Raw genomic sequence first — 17,964 nt, 5'->3', positions numbered from 1 at the left:
TACCTTCAGCCTCGCCTTCTTCTGGAAAGTTGAATAACAGGTCCCAGTATTGTTTAAATAAGCTCTAGCCGTAAAGTAACTTCTACTTTTCGTAAAATATTGTGTTTTGTGGCAGAGCTGTGCCGATCCCGGACGCGCCATTTTATGGCGTCGCTGTTCATATCGCATGCCTTATTTAGTTAGCCAGAACAGCCTTATCCGGTCTCTTAACTAATTAATATTATTAGTTATTTAGTCTTCATAGCTAGGAATTACTTATATCGTGTTTTAGCGCTCATCTGACTCGGTCGCCGTTCAACCCCATACTAGATCGCTAGCTTAGCACCTAGGCTGGATAGCCTAGTGCTTGTGTTCATGCATGATATAGACCAGTGTTCCTAGGTTAAGTTATGAAGATTGTGGCATTATTAAACATACTGTTAACTGTGATGTAAGTGTTTTCGCCTTCGGGGACCATATGGAAAGAAAACTTCAAGAGACCCAGGAGCAATTCCGGTCTACCCTAGTGAACTTTAAACAACCGAAACGGATTTCGGTTAAGGATCTCCCCTCTTGCTCGGATACTAACCCATGGAGATATGCCGAGCATATGCCGATCACAACTGGTAAGATCTTCATCAGTGAGAATGTCGGATCTATCTTGTTGGAAGAAGTGGAATTCTTCCCGAACTTCGAGGCTTATCCGGACTGTTACGTCCGGCTCAGGTCCGAACCAGCCTCAAAGGATGAGACCGATTGATTGATTTAAAGTTTTCAGGCATCCTGACATCTGAGGTCATTGACGCCGGTAACATTTACTTTATGTATACAAAAATAAAAAAAAATAAAATAAAAAATAAAAGAGTATTCAATTAAAATCATAAAAGTTGAATGTCATAAGTTAAATATTTTTCAGAAGACCTGCTTCTGAAATAAATCTAAAAATGCCACTTGCATGGTAGGACACATCATTTCCAAGAATCTTGGCAAGGATGAACCTGCCACCCTCACCTCGAGCCTCAAACAAATATCTATTCCTTAAGTTGTTATAATTGGGGCATTCGGTCAACAAATGCCTTACTGTTAGAGGTACTAAACAGTCGTCACAATACGGTTGGTGTTGGCCCTTCAGCAGAAACTCGTGTGTCAACCTAGTGTGACCAATACGGAGACGACAAAGAGACGTCTCCCATTTTCGGGGCATCATCATATACCTCCAAGGAGATATGTCATTTGTTATCTCTCGCATTTTATTGCCATCTTGACTATCCCATTGCTGTTGCCATTTATTGCAAACCAATTTCTTGATGTCAGGTAAGAAATCATCACAGGGAATGGGATACCTTCTTGGCAGCAACTCGGATGCAGCCTCCTTAGCCAGTGAATCTGCCTTCTCATTCCCGGACACACCTACATGTGCTGGAACCCAACAAAATTGAACTGTTATACTTCTCCGCCCAATAATGAAAAGCCATTCTAAAATCTTTAATACTAGAGGGTTATTAGAATTAAAAACTTCCATAGCTTGAAGGACACTCCTTGCATCACTAAAAATTGTAAAATTACCCTCCTTCTCCAACGCTATTTTCTCAATAGCGGTTAATATGCCATACAGTTCGGCAGTAAATATGGAAGCGGTCAGAGGAAGTGCACCTCTACAATTAAAACCATTACTATGTACTCCAAATCCAACGCCAGCATCAGATTTGGAGCCATCAGTATAGATAAAAGTTGATCCTCTGTTCTTTTGACATGTTCATTAAAAAGAGACCTGGCTTCTAGGTCTGACATATTCTTCTTATCTCCAATAAAATATTTACAAAAAGATATCTCTGGTAACTTCCATGGAGGCGTTGATGATACCTTGAATGGAAGTACCTTATTTCTAATTATATCCAGACTATTTAATAATCGTTTCACCCAAAAGCCATAAGGTTGAGGAGATTTTGGGTGCAACTCAAAGTATGATGCGTGTCTTACGAGGCTTGCAGTCTGAAAGGCTAGAGAGTTAGGGAGTGTTTGCAATCTAAACCAATACCGAAGAATGAAAGACATTCGGTAAAGGTCTAGAGGTAACTCTCCAGCATCAACAAGGAGACTTGGGATAGGCGAGGTTTTAAAAGCTCCAGTAGACAATCTAATACCTGCATGATGTATCGAGTCTAATATTTTTAACCGGCTTGGGGTGGCTGAAGAATATACCTCACAACCATAACTAATTTTGGAAAAAATCAAGGCCTTGTATTTTAAAATAGTATTGCGGTCTGCCCCCCACGATGTATGGGACAATACTTTTAAGATATTCAGAGCTTCAACACATTTAGCTTTTAATGCTTTTAAGTGAGAAACCCATGTAAGCCTACATTCAAATATCAAACATGACAAATTCGAAGATAATTTGTATTTTTCCTAACCATACAAACCTTAGCTATTTACATTGGGTTTACCTTTTAGCGCAGCTGAAATGGCGAGCCATTAGGATTTAACGAGGGTGTATTACCCCCGCGCTAGTTAGCGGGGGTAAGGGAGTGGTAGCTAGCTACCCCTCCCCCCCTCACACACAGATGAATGCTCACTTTCACTTAGAGGTAGGACTTGTCTTGGGGGACAGGGCTGGCGGGCAAATATGTGTAAATAGCTAAGGTTTGTATGGTTAGGAAAAATACAAATTATCTTCGAATTTGTCATTTGTTCCGTAACCGAAATACAAGCCACGCTATTTACATTGGGTGACTTACCCATTAGGTAGGGTGGAAATTCCCCAGCCATACTGGCTTTGGCTTTACCCGGGGACTCAAAATCTGAGTGAGTCGCACTCGAGAAAAGGAGTCCCTGCACCTCACAAGTTCATTGCTCCGCAAGGAACCGTGTGGCCTACATAAGCTTGTGTGTGAAGGAAGAAGTGTGACCCGTCCTAGGCAGTTGACCTGGAGTTCCAGAAGGAACTCTGGGTTAGGACGTTCCCAATACCACCTCGTCAGGGTATGGGGGACGCGACAGTATTGACTCAATACTCGGAACACAAGGAAGCATGGTTTACCTGCAGAGGTTCGAGGTCAGCTATGCAGAGACCAGGATGCTGCTTCCCTGTAGAGGGGATGATGAAGAAAGAAATAAGGGCCAGACATACTTCTTTCGTTCATGCAGACTAAAACCTGATAACAATGCCCTCAACCTTCTGCTACCTGTCCAAAAAGGAGCCTGAGGTTAGACCAGCTGTTGTGTAGCCACCACAGAGCGATAGAAAACGTATCGAGACTCCTGTGGGTCACGCCCTGCAGGAAGTGGGCTGCAAAGGTCATTAGACGCTTCCAGACTCCAGGTTGTAGCACCTGCGTCACAGAGTAGTATTACTCAAAGGCGAGGGACGTTGCGATGTATCCAACATCGTACTGTAGGGCGACGTGACGGGGGAGGGTCTGGAGACAGGTCGAGATGAATGTCCTTGAGTCCGGGCTGAAGACGTATACTGGTGACTCTCCCCCGTGTCCTCCTTGTGCTCCCAAATCGTTTGCAACTGAGGACAAACTGCAGCTGTTCCCAAAGCTAACCTCTCGATTCCTTTACTGGCAAGAAAGAGAAGGTCTTGGGACATCAGATACAGAATGGAGACTCGAAATCTTGAAGGAATTGGACCGAAGGGCTGGGACCCCCAGGTTCTGAGTCTAGCCAACAACTCAGGGGCGAACCTGAATGTTGCCTTCCCCTCTTCCTTAGCAAGGGCGGAGTCGTACGAGACCAAGAAGATTGCTTACACACTGGCCGTGGCCAGAGTGAGCAGGAGACCCAAGGCGGAATACAATCCGAGGCCTGTCGTAAAGGGTCTTGAGAAGATCTCTTAAAGGACCAAAAGTCCGAGCCATGCTCCAAGTTGGAGGTCTTCCTCCGACTAGGGCAGGGACGATCGTAGCTTCGCATGAGCGAGGAAAGATCCAGCGGGCAGGAAAAAGTTATTCCTTTAAGCCTGAAGGTCAGGGAAAGGCTGAGCGACAGGCTTCATTGCCGAGAGCGGAAAGGAGTTTCCTCCCGCCGAAAGGCAATAAGACCGTTATTGCTGGAGAAGAGGCCTCAAGGGAAGAGGTATATCTCCCACGGCACCAACCACCGAGGACTCTTCACTTTGCCTGGAAGACCCCTGCGGATGACTATCGCAGATGACGCGACCTCCGTCCCGCGACTGTAGCGGGTTGTCTCTTCTTGAGGAGGAGGCGTAGTGTCTCCAGGCATGAAGCCGAAGCGACGCCCCGGTTCGGGAGAGATGTCGCAGTGTGGTTGTTTGAGTAGTCTGCGCCGTGGGAGAAGCCCTCCCGGGAGTTCCGTCAGGGGAAGCAGAGGGTCCAGAAACCGTTCTGCGCATAGTCCCAGTGGAGCTCTCCCATTGAAAGGTTGACAGACAACCTGGTCTGGTTGAGACCCATTACACACAGACAAAAAGGAGGGAAGACGCAGGCGTCGAAGTTGTCCCACCATCACCGGAATGCATCTTGCCAGAGTCTCGGGGTCTGAGACTGGGGGGAAGAACAGCGGAAGCTTGAGGTTCCAAGCTGTCGCGATCAGGTCCCCCAGACCAGGACTTGCTGGTTACTCAAGGTCAAAGACCCCCAGGTACACTCTCTCTACGAGGCTCTGCTCGGATAGTCGGAGAGAACATTCCTCTGCCTGGAATGAGAGAGCCGATGGTGGTATTGAGATAATCTCCATCATCCCGGTATCTCTACTGCAAGATGTGAAGGTGTGAAAATGCGTCTCCTGCTGGTTAGAACACGCCAGAATCATGAAGTCGACGCGCAAGGGGCGACTCGGCAGGAGCTGTAGGATCTGTAGAGGGGCCACACTACGGCCCCTAAGCCTGCCTGAATGATGGAGAGGTATCCTTCAGGTCTTGACCATAGGCCTGGACCGGAACATGCCTCCCCCCCTTTCCTTTGACGAGTCCGAGAACAGCATCAAGAATGTGGGGAAAGGACGAGAATATCCACTACCATCAAGAGGTTCCATAGGTCAACACCCATTGCAGGTCTAATAGTTCCGCTGGTCCCATAGGGGCCAGGAAGTCCGGTTAAACGTTGCCTGAAACCACCGGAACTTGGACCGCCCCACATGGAACTTATCCTGAGGCGACCGTTCGGACCATAGACGGGTCAACGAGGAAAGGAGAACTAAGAAACGTTCCAAGGTAGGGCTGAAAGCTCTGCTTGACTGAGAACAGGTACTGTGACTCTCCTCAGTCTTGCCACAGTCAACTGAAAGGAAGGCTCGGAGGATGTGGCAACAGAATCTGGCGTCCCCAGGTGGTCACCCATCCAAGTACCGACCAGAACCGACGTTGCTTAACCTCGCTGGACGGACGAGAAGCGGGATTTCCAACGTGGTAAGGCCGTTGACTCAATATCATGGCCAGATACTCCAGATGTTGAGGCAGAAGAAGAGAAGGCTCCAAGCAAAATACCATGAAACCACACTCATGGTAAGCATCCGGAAGCTTGTCCCGGCGCTGAAGAAGGTCGAACTCAAGCCTACCGGAGTTGACCAGCCCTCCAAAAGGCAGAGGAGGCGGAAGCCTGCACCTGAGCGGCCATGAGGAAAGCAGGGAGAGTTCTCTGGGGAAAAAAACCTGCTATGCCACGGCGGGATAGCCACACTGCATCATAAGCAGGAATACTTGCAGTCTAGGCTGAATTCGACGAGCTCCCTGAAAGATGGATGGAATGGAAACTGGAAGTACCCGTCCTTCCGATCCAGGGTTTAAGGAGTCCTGTCGCCTCGTTACCAGTCTGATCGATTCTGCTGTTCTACGCTGGCCGAAGTTTGTTCGACAAACTTGATCAGGGCTGAGAGGTCGACTACGGAACTCCCCTCTCAGATCCTTCCTTACAAGAAAGGATCGACTGAAGAGGCCGGGGGTGAAGCCGTCGATGATCCTATGGAGGATCTTCGCCTAAGGTATGGATCATTCTGCCCAACCGGGCAACTCTTGCCGACACTATGGCATAGAGGTTCAGAGACACTGAATTCGCTGACAGAGACGGCAGGCGCGATATCCTTGGCTGATCACAGAGATTGTGCGGGAATGGGCATCGGGAAGCTGTCATCCGGATGAGTAACCTTAAGCATCCTCCCAGCGAGAAACCTGCAATCCTAGAGTTCGTGAACTCTGCCGCTCCTTTTAGGACTATGCCTCCCTGGGGGAGCCTCCCGTGCCATCTGTTCCTGACAGGAGGAAACCGCAATTGGACACCTTGTCCCAGTTGTCGTAGCCGATAACTTAGGCCGATGTGGTTGAAAGAAAAGGGCGCTGGAGCCCTGCTGAGTCTGGAAGAAAGCGCCTTGGAGGAGTGAAAACGGAAGTCGATTTCTTCCGCACAGCCGCTGTCTAAGTCTCTGTCCTTGGGCACAAACAAACTCTTCTCAAGGATGGAAGGGTGTCTGAGGTCGTCGACCTCCACAGATGAGACACCCGAAGGAAGCCCTCAGTCAGCGCGTCCAGATGGTACAACATCGAGCTTGTCCGCAAGTTAGATACTTAACGACGAAAGGCCAAGGTGCCTGAGCTCGAAAGGAGGAAAGTACCCATGATCTTCCTGTAGCTTCCTTGAACCAAACCTCGGGCCGTAACCGAGGAGGGAAAGGACCTGGTAAGCCCCCAGAGGAAGGGGTAAGCAGTCACCCCTTGGCCGATGGAGAAATCTCGAACAGAAAGCCCCCCCCCCCCACGCCAAAAATCCTTCCAGGGAATGACGGGGAAGGGCTAACCCAGGTTCTGGAAAGAGGAGTGTCGCTCAGACCTCCCTGAAGTTTCTTCCTATTCTTGCAAGTGCCATGCTCTGCGTGTACGGGGTGAGGCCGTGTTCTGGAAATACGCTCCAGAAGAACTCGCCAGGCTGGCTATGCTGCGAAAACCCCAATGGGAATCGTGGTCGCAATCTCCCTGGAGCTCGCGCGATGGTAATTCAAAGATTTGCGCGTGGGCGAACGTGGAAGCGCCCATGCGCGGTCACGCAGGAACGCAAACGAAGGTGAGCGAAGGAGCGCAGAAGGAGGGAGAGCGTGGTAGGAAGGGCGAGAGCTGGAGGTCGGCGAGCGATAACCCATAGACGAGCAATGGATACTGCATGAATTAAGCCGACGTTCGTGCGAAGAAACACCGTCGGCTCGCGCGACGGAACCCCGTCGGGTCGCGGGACGGAACACCGTCGGCTCGCGGGACGGAACACCGTCGGCTCGCGGGACGAAACCCCGTCGGCTCGCGGGACGGAACACCGTCGGCTCGCGGGACGGAACACCGTCGGCTCGCGCGACGGAACACCGTCGGCTCGCGCGACGGAACACCGTCGGCTCGCGCGACGGAACACCGTCGGCTCGCGCGACGGAACACCGTCGGTTCGCGCGACGGAACACCGTCGGTTCGCGCACGGGCGAACATTGGAGAGCATGTGCGCGGACGCGCACGAGCGTAGACATGCAGGCACGTGGGCGTGTGGGCGCGCAGGCGTATGATCGCGCAGGCGCGCAGGCAAGCGGTCGCGCGGGCGGGCAGGCGAACGGTCGCACAGGCGAACTGTCGCGCGGGCGCGCAGGCGAGCGGTGGCGAGGGTGCACGAGTCCGAGGCGGCGAACGCAAGCGTTAGCCCGATGGCGAGGAAACGCGCTGCCGCGTGGGCGAGGAAGACCGCTGGCGATATGGATCAACAGGCGATCGGTGGTGAGCTGGTGAGTGCTAACGCGCAGGTTGGCGATGGCTCGTTGTGGCATGTCGACGCGTTGGCGAGCGATGGCGAGCAGCATGCGATGGGGAGCAGCATGCGCAGGTGAGCATCGCGCGATGGCGAGCAGCATGCGCAGGTGAGCATCGCGCGATGGCGAGCAGCATGCGCAGGTGAGCATCGCGCGATGGCGAGCAGCATCCGCAGGTGGGCGATCGCGCGATGGCGAGCAGCATCCGCAGGTAGCAATCGCGCGATGGCGAGCAGCATCCGCAGGTAGCAATCGCGCGATGGCGAGCAGCATCCGCAGGAAGGCGAGCAGCATCCGCAGGAAGGCGATCGCGCGATGGCGAGCAGCATCCGCAGGTGGGCGATCGCGCGATGGCGAGCAGCATTCGCAGGTGGGCGATCGCGCGATGGCGAGCAGCATCCGCAGGTGGGCGATCGCGCGATGGCGAGCAGCATCCGCAGGTGGGCGATCGCGCGATGGCGAGCAGCTTCCGCAGGTGGGCGATCGGGCGATGGCGAGCAGCATCCGCAGGTGGGCGATCGCGCGATGGCGAGCAGCATCCGCAGGTGGGCGATCGCGCGATGGCGAGCAGCTTCCGCAGGTGGGCGATCGGGCGATGGCGAGCAGCATCCGCAGCAGTAGCTGGCGAACCATGTTCTTTCAGAAGTGTTGGAGAACGTTGGCGTGCCGGCTGTAACACACGCGGGCGATCCGGAGATCGCAGACGTGTAGAACGCTGTTGAATAGGCGATACTAAAATCGCCTGTGCGCGCTGGCGAGCAGGTGAACGCTGGCGAGCAGGTGATCGCTGGCGAGCTGATGATCGCTGGCGAGCTGATGATCGCTGACGAGCAGAAGGCAACGCGTGGAAGCCTGCGCATAGAAGAAGAGTCCTTGACCCAGACCTGGACCGAAGTTATAGATCGCGAGGGCGAACGTGGGCGCACAGGGCGCGTAACAGGAACCAACAGGAACAGCAGGGATGATCATCATGAGAGCGCTGACGAACAGGAGAGCGCTGGCGAAAGGAGAGCGCTAGCGATCAGGAAGCGCTGATGAGCAGGAGAGCGCCTGTGCGCTAACACTGAGCAGGAGCAGGAGAGAACACAGCAGAAGGGCGCGCAGGGGAACCCTGACACGCAAGGGAAGAACCCCCGTGGGAGGCAACCCTTTGCCCCGAAGGGAACGTTGTCTGTCGGGAGACAGATGTCCATCGGAAGACCGTAGCCTGTCCGCCGGGAGACTGATGTCCGTTGGAAGACCGTTGTCCGTCGGGAAGACCGTTGCCCGTCGGAAGACGAGATCAGACTGCTGTCCATCTGCACCAAGGCGGAAGATCATGAAAAAGTAGTTGTAGGCTGCAAACGGAGATTCAAAAAGGCGCCTCTTAGCACCCTTATAGGGAGATGAGAGGCCCTTACGACGAGGCGGACGGTGGGCCTTACGGCGAGGGAGGCCAACAGCAACAGCAGCAGAAGAATCCTCCGAAGAGGAGTCTCTATGAGTGTACTCTCTCGCGAACGAAAGAGAAACACTACGTAGAAGAGACTGGTCAGCCAGTGACCTAAAAGGAGCAATCCTCCGAAGGGGACCTCCTGCAGTTGCCCAGCCCCTTGAGCGAAATTGCAGGTGTGACCGCTCAGCACCAATAGCATAGTCGCACGAAAAAAAGGCAAGAGAGGAACCCCCCAAAAGGGGAAAAACTCAAGCCTGGACAGGAAAAACTTCCCTCGGAAGGAAAGTTACCCGCCCAAGGAGAGTTCTAAGAGTTCTGAGAGTTCTAAAATGAACTGGAGAGCTGTCCGTCGTCACGGGAGTACTTCCAGTAGAAGGAGACACGCCCCTGACGAAAATACAAGGGGGGAGGCAGCAACAGCCGAATCCCCAGGCCTCAACAAGACAGCTCACACCGTTGCCCTATTACAGAAACGAACTAGATCGGTAACTGTACAAAAATAAAACAAAAATCATTAGTACACATTCATTCCCCCGGGAAGGCTCCGAAGAGGAATCCCGAGGGAAAGGAACAAGAATTACACAACAGGCACGTGCCCTCACAACCACTTACACTCACGGAAGGAGAGCTGTAACCATAACAGAATTATAACAATTATAATTATGAAACTATGTAATTATGTAATTATGTAATTTAAAAATGAATGAATACTAAAGAAAGAACGAAAACCTCGAAAGGAATCGTTCTACAAGCTGAAAAATTAACAACTACAATTAGATTCATAAACTAATTGAGACAAACGTACGGCGTAGCAACCCCCCCAGGAAAGGAAGCTACAAGGGCGTAATAACACGTAGTAAAAGGGTGAACGACCTCAAGAGAGAGAGAGAGAGAGAGAGAGACTGGAGTCAAACTCGATCGCCACCCATAAAATTACGCCGTGGAGGCCTAACTGCCGAGGACACCACGTAGAAAACGTACACTACACACACAAATCTGAAAAGGAAACTTACTGATTTCTATACTCAAATATATATACAAACATGAAAACATGTTTTCATATATATTGAGTAAAAGAAAAGTAAGCGATTAAGTAAAGACAAAACAAACAATGGCTGCCAAGAGAGGACCAAGACAGAGACGTCTGTCACAGTCCGAGCCAAAAGTGAAAGTGAGCATTCATCTGTGTGTGAGGGGGGGGGGGAGGGCTAGCTAGCTACCACTCCCTTACCCCCCCCCCCCTAACTAGCGCGGGGGTAATACACCCTCGTTAAATCCTAATGGCTCGCCATTTCAGCTGCGTTAAAAGGTAAACCCAATGTAAATAGCGTGGTTTGTATTTCGGTTACGGAACAATTACAAATTTAGCTTCTCTTGCACATGGTATCCGTTGACCTTTAATGTATATATCCGGGTCTGGATGTACTCCCCGGATACGACAAAAATGGACAACAGTAGTTTTACTTGTCGAGAACTTAAATCCATTCATGTCAGCCCACTGGATAATTTTATCAATAGAGAGTTGGATTTTTCTCTCAACCATTGCCATTCTGGTGCCAGCAAATGATATTGAGAGATCATCCACAAATAATGTTGAGAGAACATCCTGGGGAATGGCTGAGGATATCCCATTAATTGCTAGTGCATAAGGGGTTACACTCAGCACACTACCCTGAAGAACTCCTTCTTCCTGGCACTTACTCTCTGATAGAGTTTCCCCAACTCTCACTTGAAAAACTCTACGTGAAAGAAATGCCTGAATAAATGGTGGCAGCTCTCCTCTCAATCCCAATTCATGAATGGTTTTAAGTATACCATATCTCCATGTGGTATCATATGCCTTTTCAAGGTCAAAAAATACTGTAACATGGTGCTGTTTGGAAGCAAAGGCTTCACAAATAGAAGACTCTAGTCGTATCAACACATCAGTCGTTGAGTGCATTTTTCGGAATCCACATTGAATCGGTGATAAAATACCTTTCTTTTCAAGGTACCACATCAGCCTTGCATTGACCATCTTCTCCATGATTTTACATAAACAAGATGTCAATGCAATAGGACAATAGTTTGCTGCTAAAAACTTGTCTTTACCAGGTTTTAAAAAGGCTAAAATAATGGCTAGTTCCCAAACACTTGGGTAACTATGATCATGCCATATTCTATTAATAATACTTAAAATAAATAGCTTTGTCTTAAAATGTACATGTTTAATCATTGCATATGGAATTCCATCGGGTCCAGGGGCTGTATCATTGCAATGAGCAAGTGCGGAATCAAATTCTCTTTCAGTGAAAGGAGAATTATACGACTCTTCCCTTCTTGTTGCAAAATTTAAAATTTTCTTTTCTTCAACGCTCCTATACTGGTGACCAGGGGCTCCTTCACACTTGCTGGATACATTTGAAAAATAATTAGCCAGAGCATTGCTAACATCATTTGCTTCAGTTACATACTGGCCATTCACCTTCAACACTGGTGGTGGGTTGGGGGTGAATTTGCCAGCTATCTTTTTTACTTTCCTCCACACAGAAGATGGTGGTGTTTTACTGTTAATGGAGGAAACAAAAGACATCCATGACTGGCGCCTTGCTTCTTTCATGGCACGACGGAACTGTGCTCTACATTTCTTGTACATAATTAAATTCTCATCAGTTCTGCGTCTACGCAATCGTGTTAGAGATCTTCTTGTGGCTCTGAGGAGGGCAGTTAGTTCTGAAGACCACCACGGGACTGGTCGTCGTTTGAATAACCCTGTTGTTTTGGGAATTGAATTGACTCCTGCTGTATGGAGAGTTCCATCCAGTAAGTCTATGGCATCATCGATATTTTCAACTTGTCCTGCATCCCCCTCAATTTCGCTTAGCTCACGAAATTTATCCCAGTCCGCCTTGTCAAGATTCCATCGTGGCGATCCCTGTAAAGGTGGACCATTGTTGGTGTTTATAATGATTGGTGCGTGATCACTAGTATGCCAATCATCTAATATTCTCCAATCGAAGTCGAGAAGGCAATTAGAGTTTACGATTGATAGGTCAATACATGACAAGGTACCTGTCTGGACATGAAAGTGTGTGGGCTCTCCTGTATTAAGGAGTCCCACATCTTCATTTTCCACAATTGATGATATGATATTTCCCCTCGTGTTTGCTAAAACATCACCCCACAAAGGATGTCTACCATTCAAATCTCCAAGTAAAAGAAAAGGTTGAGGGAGTTGTTGAATCACCTCCACTAAGTTGTCATACAAAATGTTATCATTTGGAGGCAAGTACAGAGAACAAATTGTATATTTTCGCCCTATGTCAATCTGTACAACCACTGCCTGCAGAGGTGTACGAATAGACAGAGAAACTTGGGGAACATCTCGACGAACGTATATGAGACTTCCGCCATGGCTCCCCACTTGGTGATCATATGGTGTCCTATAACTAATGTATTCGCGAGGACAAGGGGTATTATGATCAAGTTTGCTCTCCTGTAGACAAATAATTATGGGGGAATGCTCATGAATAAGGAGCTTAAGTTCTTCATATTTGGCCCTTAAACCCTGACAATTCCATTGCAAAATGGAGGAAAAAACTATGGTTTATAATTTGGTAGACCCCTTGGATGGAGTCTTCCCATTAGCAGTTTTTGATCTAACACTATTTCCCGGTGGTTTTATTAAAGAGGGTCTTGATAGATTGGGTTTAGCATTTATGATTTTCTTTTTGTCTTTTTGATCTGATTGTTGAGGAGGTTGGTGGACCTCCACTTGAATTTCCGATTTATTTAAATTGACTTCCAGATCAGAAATATCAACAGACAAATCATCATATTTATTTGACGTCGTAATTTTGATATTTCTTATGGAAGGGGGCGAGAGAGATGGAGGTCTCTCTCTTTTCCGATTAGTAGGTTTTGAGCTACCAGGTTTATGCACCTTCCCCAACACAGGTGCACCTGGTAACTTGGTGTCAGGTGGCATCTCCATCAAATCAGGCAAGGACATGGCCTGGGAGAGGTTAGTACTATTGTTGGTAATGGGGGACGAAGGCTGTACAGAAATGGGCAATGACCCATTTTTAATACGCTGTGGCAGAGCCTCAGAAGGCAATATGATTACCTTGTCATGCAGTACTTTATTATCAGAGGTTGTATTTCTTTTCTTAGGATTACTGGCAGTGCTAGGTGGGGTTGCTGTCTCCTGTGGTAAATTTACCTTTGATTTTAAGGCCTTTGCATAGCTGGTTGATTTATTCAACAGTCTTTTTGCATGTCCCACACTTATGTGTTCTAAACTTGATTTGTTTAGGGCAGCTTCCTCCAACTTATACAGTTCGCATCTCCTATCAGTTGATTTATGATTCAAATTGCAATTTGAACACCTGGCCTCAAGTGTACATTCTCCATGATAAGTTTTGGAGCAAATACCACACATTTTTCCATTTTTGCAAACTTTGGATGGGTGTCCAAATTTAAAACAATTAAAACATTGCAGGGGCTTTTGTTTGAAAGGCCGAACTTTAATCCTTTCATTTTCAATAAAAATATGGAAAGGTACATCAGCATCCTGGAAAGTAAGTATAATCATTGAAGTTCCAGGAACCTTATGCACTTTCCATACATTTAATGGACACATAGAAAGTATCTCCTCCTCTGTAAATTCATACAGGTCCTTATTAAAGACCACTCCCCTTCTATAACTAAAATTTAGATGAGGTTTCATTTCCAATGTAATTTCATCACTGCCTGTCTGTAAGTTAGACAGTATTGCAGACTGAGTCGAAGATTTGGCATGGATGAGATAACTATTCTTCCCAAAACAGGATGTATCTCCAGGTGCTATGGTTCCTACTTTTTTTTGGATAAACTTACATATCTTAAAATAATTCCCTATTATCCCTTTAGGTTCAGCTAAGAGCCACATTGGTGGTTTGGGTTTTCTCTGTGAAGGCATGGGTACATTTCTATCTTTTTCAAACCAATCAGCAGGTTTGTACACATCCAATTCCTTTGGGACCTTATCACAAAGAGCTCCCATGATGTTCAATTCGTTAATTTTGATACTAATAATATTACTTATGGCATTAAACGCTTCATCAAGACTTTCAAAAGATATCCAAGAGTCCCATTTTTCATCTCCAAGTCTCATCCTTATTTCCTTTATCAATCCATAGCACTCAAATGCTCTATATATATCATCATAATTTGTCTCTAATGGGATTTGGGAAACATGAAGGAATCGTAGTTTCCCTGTGTTACCCAAATTGCTAGATTTTTTAACATCAGTAGAGTGGTCCTTTTTAGTTCGAAGGTTGTCAACAGAATTTTCCTTAATTACAGTAGCAGAAATCGTCAACAGTGCCGGGGGGGAGTCAGAAAATCCAGGGGATGGGGAGTCAGTATTTGAAGCGTCCATATTTAAGGGTGGGATTTTCATGTTTTTTGTTGTTGTTTTGTTGGGGTACCTGCTTGAGAATTATAAGAAAGTATCATACGTTGGAAAGGAAATTTGTATTCTCCACTATCGGCACAATGAGAGTATACTTCCCAGATGGTCCACTCCATACCCTACCCGAAGGATAGCATCAAAACAGATATAGAGGCACAGGTGTAAGCTAAACCTGCCTGTTAGGACTGAGACCAAAGTAATATGGAATCATCCTCCCCATATCTGTAATGATGGGCTTCCAGCCAAAAGCCAAGAGTCCCACCTCAAGGATTGGATCCCCCTGGATTCCGATGACCCAACCCTTGAGAGTAGTTCCGCCAAAAAGGTCCAAACCATCTTTGGGATGGCTGAGATCATCCAATACTCTCATATATAGCTTTGAATGCGAATACCTCCCAACTGTGATCCCTTCTCCCATTCATCTAAGCAGGCAGTAATAACGAATGTGGAAATATCCACGCCATTTAAATAAAATAGAAAAAAAAATAGATAAATAAATAAATGAACAAATAAAATAAATAAATATATATATATGCATACATCTACATATATATATATAAAACTAAGAAAAATAATAATCATAGAGATAGGACAGCAAGATGAAAGAAAGTTGATAAAATTAGGAGAAGGTCGAAGTAATATTAAGCAGAAGAAAAAGATGAAAGAGAGAAATTTAGATTCGAACTGGGGGAGCAATTTCCCGAAGTTCGAGAGCCCTCTTGCCCGTCACCAAGATTCAGCATGGGAATGGAATGCCGTGCTGAAGCTCTATGACTTCATCAAGGCATTCTCTCATTAAGAGGGGAATGAGACCGAACCGAAGGAAGTAATCGTGTTCGATCTCGCGAAGGCCCAGGCTATGCTAGCCCAGGCGGTGAAGAGTAGGGGTTTCACCAACTCCAAGATGCCGGCGCTCAGTAAGAAGCACCCAACCTTCATTGCGCCGAATGCTGCGACCTTCCCCTTTATCGAAAAGGCCTTCACAGCGGTCTTAAAGGCAGTGGAGGAAGGGAAACCTTGCCCTGCACTGGAGGAGTGCAGACCCTTCTCCCTTACCGTACCTCCCGATGATAGGCACTGGAAAGACGTCCAGTCAACCTTCACGGTGGGGAAGTTAGAGCCTGACATAGCCGGTCGTCAGTTCAATGAGGACCTCCCAAGGCTAAATAATCACCTCCTTCGTAGGGAACAGGATACGAAGGAGAGGCTTGCCGCCTCGCTGTCCCTCCAGGTACAGCTTGAACTTATGGCCGGGGACACTAGAGTCCCGGACTTTTACATGGTCCTAGCCAGAACACACTTGGCAACGGTGACTAAGGACCTACACAGCTTCACTAAGGCTCGCAGAGCTTGTCGAGAATTCGGCGTTTGCTAGTGCGACGGTAAAACACGAACCCCGGAGGCTGATTTCCTCCAATATCTGGGGTAAATATCTCTTTCCCTCCTACCTGGTGAAAGAGATTGCAGACAAGGCCGCCACGGAGAACAGGAACCTTCTCCACAAGTGGGGCATGTCGAGAAAAAGGAAATCCTCTCAGGACGATGGCCCTCAACCTAAGAGGAAGTCTCAGAAACCGAAACCCCAGCAACGTCAAAAGAGACGGCAGTTTCCAGGTTCCGCTACTCCCCAAGTGGCCACACAGCCACAGCAGACCTTTCAGTTGGTCCCCCAGCCGGTGGTGTCACAGTCACCGGTCTTTACCCCTGCATTTGAGCAACATGCTACTACCTTTCGTCCCAGAGGTAGGGGCTCAAACAGAGGTTCCGGCAGAGATTCGTCTCGCCGCCCCTCCAGAGGCAGAGGAGGAAGGGGAGCTAGCGGCCAAGGTGGCAAACCCTCAGGACACCAGAAGCAATGAAGTGCTTCCAGTGGGAGGAAGACTCCGCCAATTCCAGGATCGTTGGACCTTCGATCCCTGGGCACACAGCATCGTCAAGAAGGGACTAGGCTGGAGCTGGACGCAACCACCCCCAGCCTTCCAGCAATTCTTCCAACAGTCAACCCCCCTCCTGGAAGAATGCGTCCTAGAACTCTTGAACAAGAAGGTGATCAGGAGGGTAAAGTCAACCAGGTTCCAAGGGAGACTATTTTGCGTTCCCAAGAAGGACTCCGACAAACTCAGAGTCATTCTAGACCTATCCTCTCTCAACAAGTTCATTGCAAACAACAAGTTCAAGATGCTGACTCTCCAACAAATAAGGACCCTTCTTCCTCAAGGGGCCTACACGGTCTCCATACACCTGGCGGATGCCTACTGGCACGTTCCAATGAATCATCACGCTTCCTCCTACCTAGGATTTCGACTCCAAAGGAAAAGTTACGCCTTCAGGGACATGCCCTTTGGGCTCAACGTGGCTCCACGGATCTTCACCAAGCTGGCAGACGCCATCGTCCTACAGCTCCGCCTTCGCGGCGTCCAAGTGCTGGCTTACCTAGATGACTGGCTGGTCTGGACGACATCGCCCGAAGATTGTGTAAGAGCCTGCAACAAAGTCACCCAGTTCCTAGAACATCTGGGATTCAAGATAAACACCAAGAAATCTCGCCTCTCTCCAGCTCAGAACTTCCAATGGTTGGGAATCCATTGGGATCTTCAGTCACACCGCCTCTCCATCCCGCAGAAGAAAAGGAAGGAAATAGCAGGGTCTGTCAGAAGACTTCTGAAATCCAAACGAATCTCAAGAAGACAGCAGGAACAAGTTCTAGGCTCTCTACAGTTCACCTCTGTGACAAACCCAGTGCTTCGCGCACAGCTAAAGGATGCCGCGGGAGTCTGGAGACGTTTCGCATCCATCGCTCGAAGAGACCTCAAGGGACGGCTTCCAAACAGACTTCGCTTGCTACTAAAGCCATGGTCGGAAGCAAAGGCCCTGAAAAGGTCCATTCCTCTTCAACACCCGCCTGTATCGATCAACATCCACACGGACGCTTCACTGGAGGGTTGGGGAGGTCACTCCCACCAACGACAGGTTCAGGGAACATGGTCTCCCCTATTCAAGACGTTTCACATCAACATCTTGGAGGCCATGGCGGTTCTTCTCACTCTGAAGACACTCTCCCCGCCTCCCTCGATCCACATCCGTCTGACTCTGGACAACTCGGTGGTAGTCAGATGTCTCAATCGTCAGGGCTCGAGATCGCCCCAGATAAATCAGGTACTTCTTCCGATCTTTCGTCTGGCAGAAAAGAAGAAATGGCACCTGTCTGCAGTTCACCTACAAGGATTCCGCAACGTGATGGCGGACGCTCTATCACGGACAAGCCCAATAGAGTCGGAATGGTCTCTAGACGCAAGATCATTCTCCTTCATCTCTCACCAAGTCCTGGAACTTCAGATCGATCTCTTTGCAACGAGCGACAACAATCAACTTCCTCGATATG

At 48.5% G+C, this 17,964-nt stretch overlaps 1 long non-coding RNA gene and 1 pseudogene across 2 annotated transcripts in view; both read right to left on the bottom strand.

Moving 5' to 3' along the window:
- Positions 1 to 17,964, bottom strand: part of LOC137624339 (uncharacterized) — a 165,230-nt gene that overhangs the window by 33,791 nt on the left and 113,475 nt on the right. The gene's annotated exons all lie outside the window — the stretch shown is intronic.
- Positions 5,246 to 5,364, bottom strand: LOC137625124 (5S ribosomal RNA; annotated as a pseudogene).

The sequence above is a fragment of the Palaemon carinicauda genome, chromosome 31, assembly GCF_036898095.1.
Source record: "Palaemon carinicauda isolate YSFRI2023 chromosome 31, ASM3689809v2, whole genome shotgun sequence".
NCBI classification, from domain to species: Eukaryota; Metazoa; Arthropoda; class Malacostraca; order Decapoda; family Palaemonidae; genus Palaemon; species Palaemon carinicauda.
The sequence above is the reverse complement of the archived record's forward strand: the minus strand, read 5'-3'. Positions and strand labels throughout refer to the sequence as shown.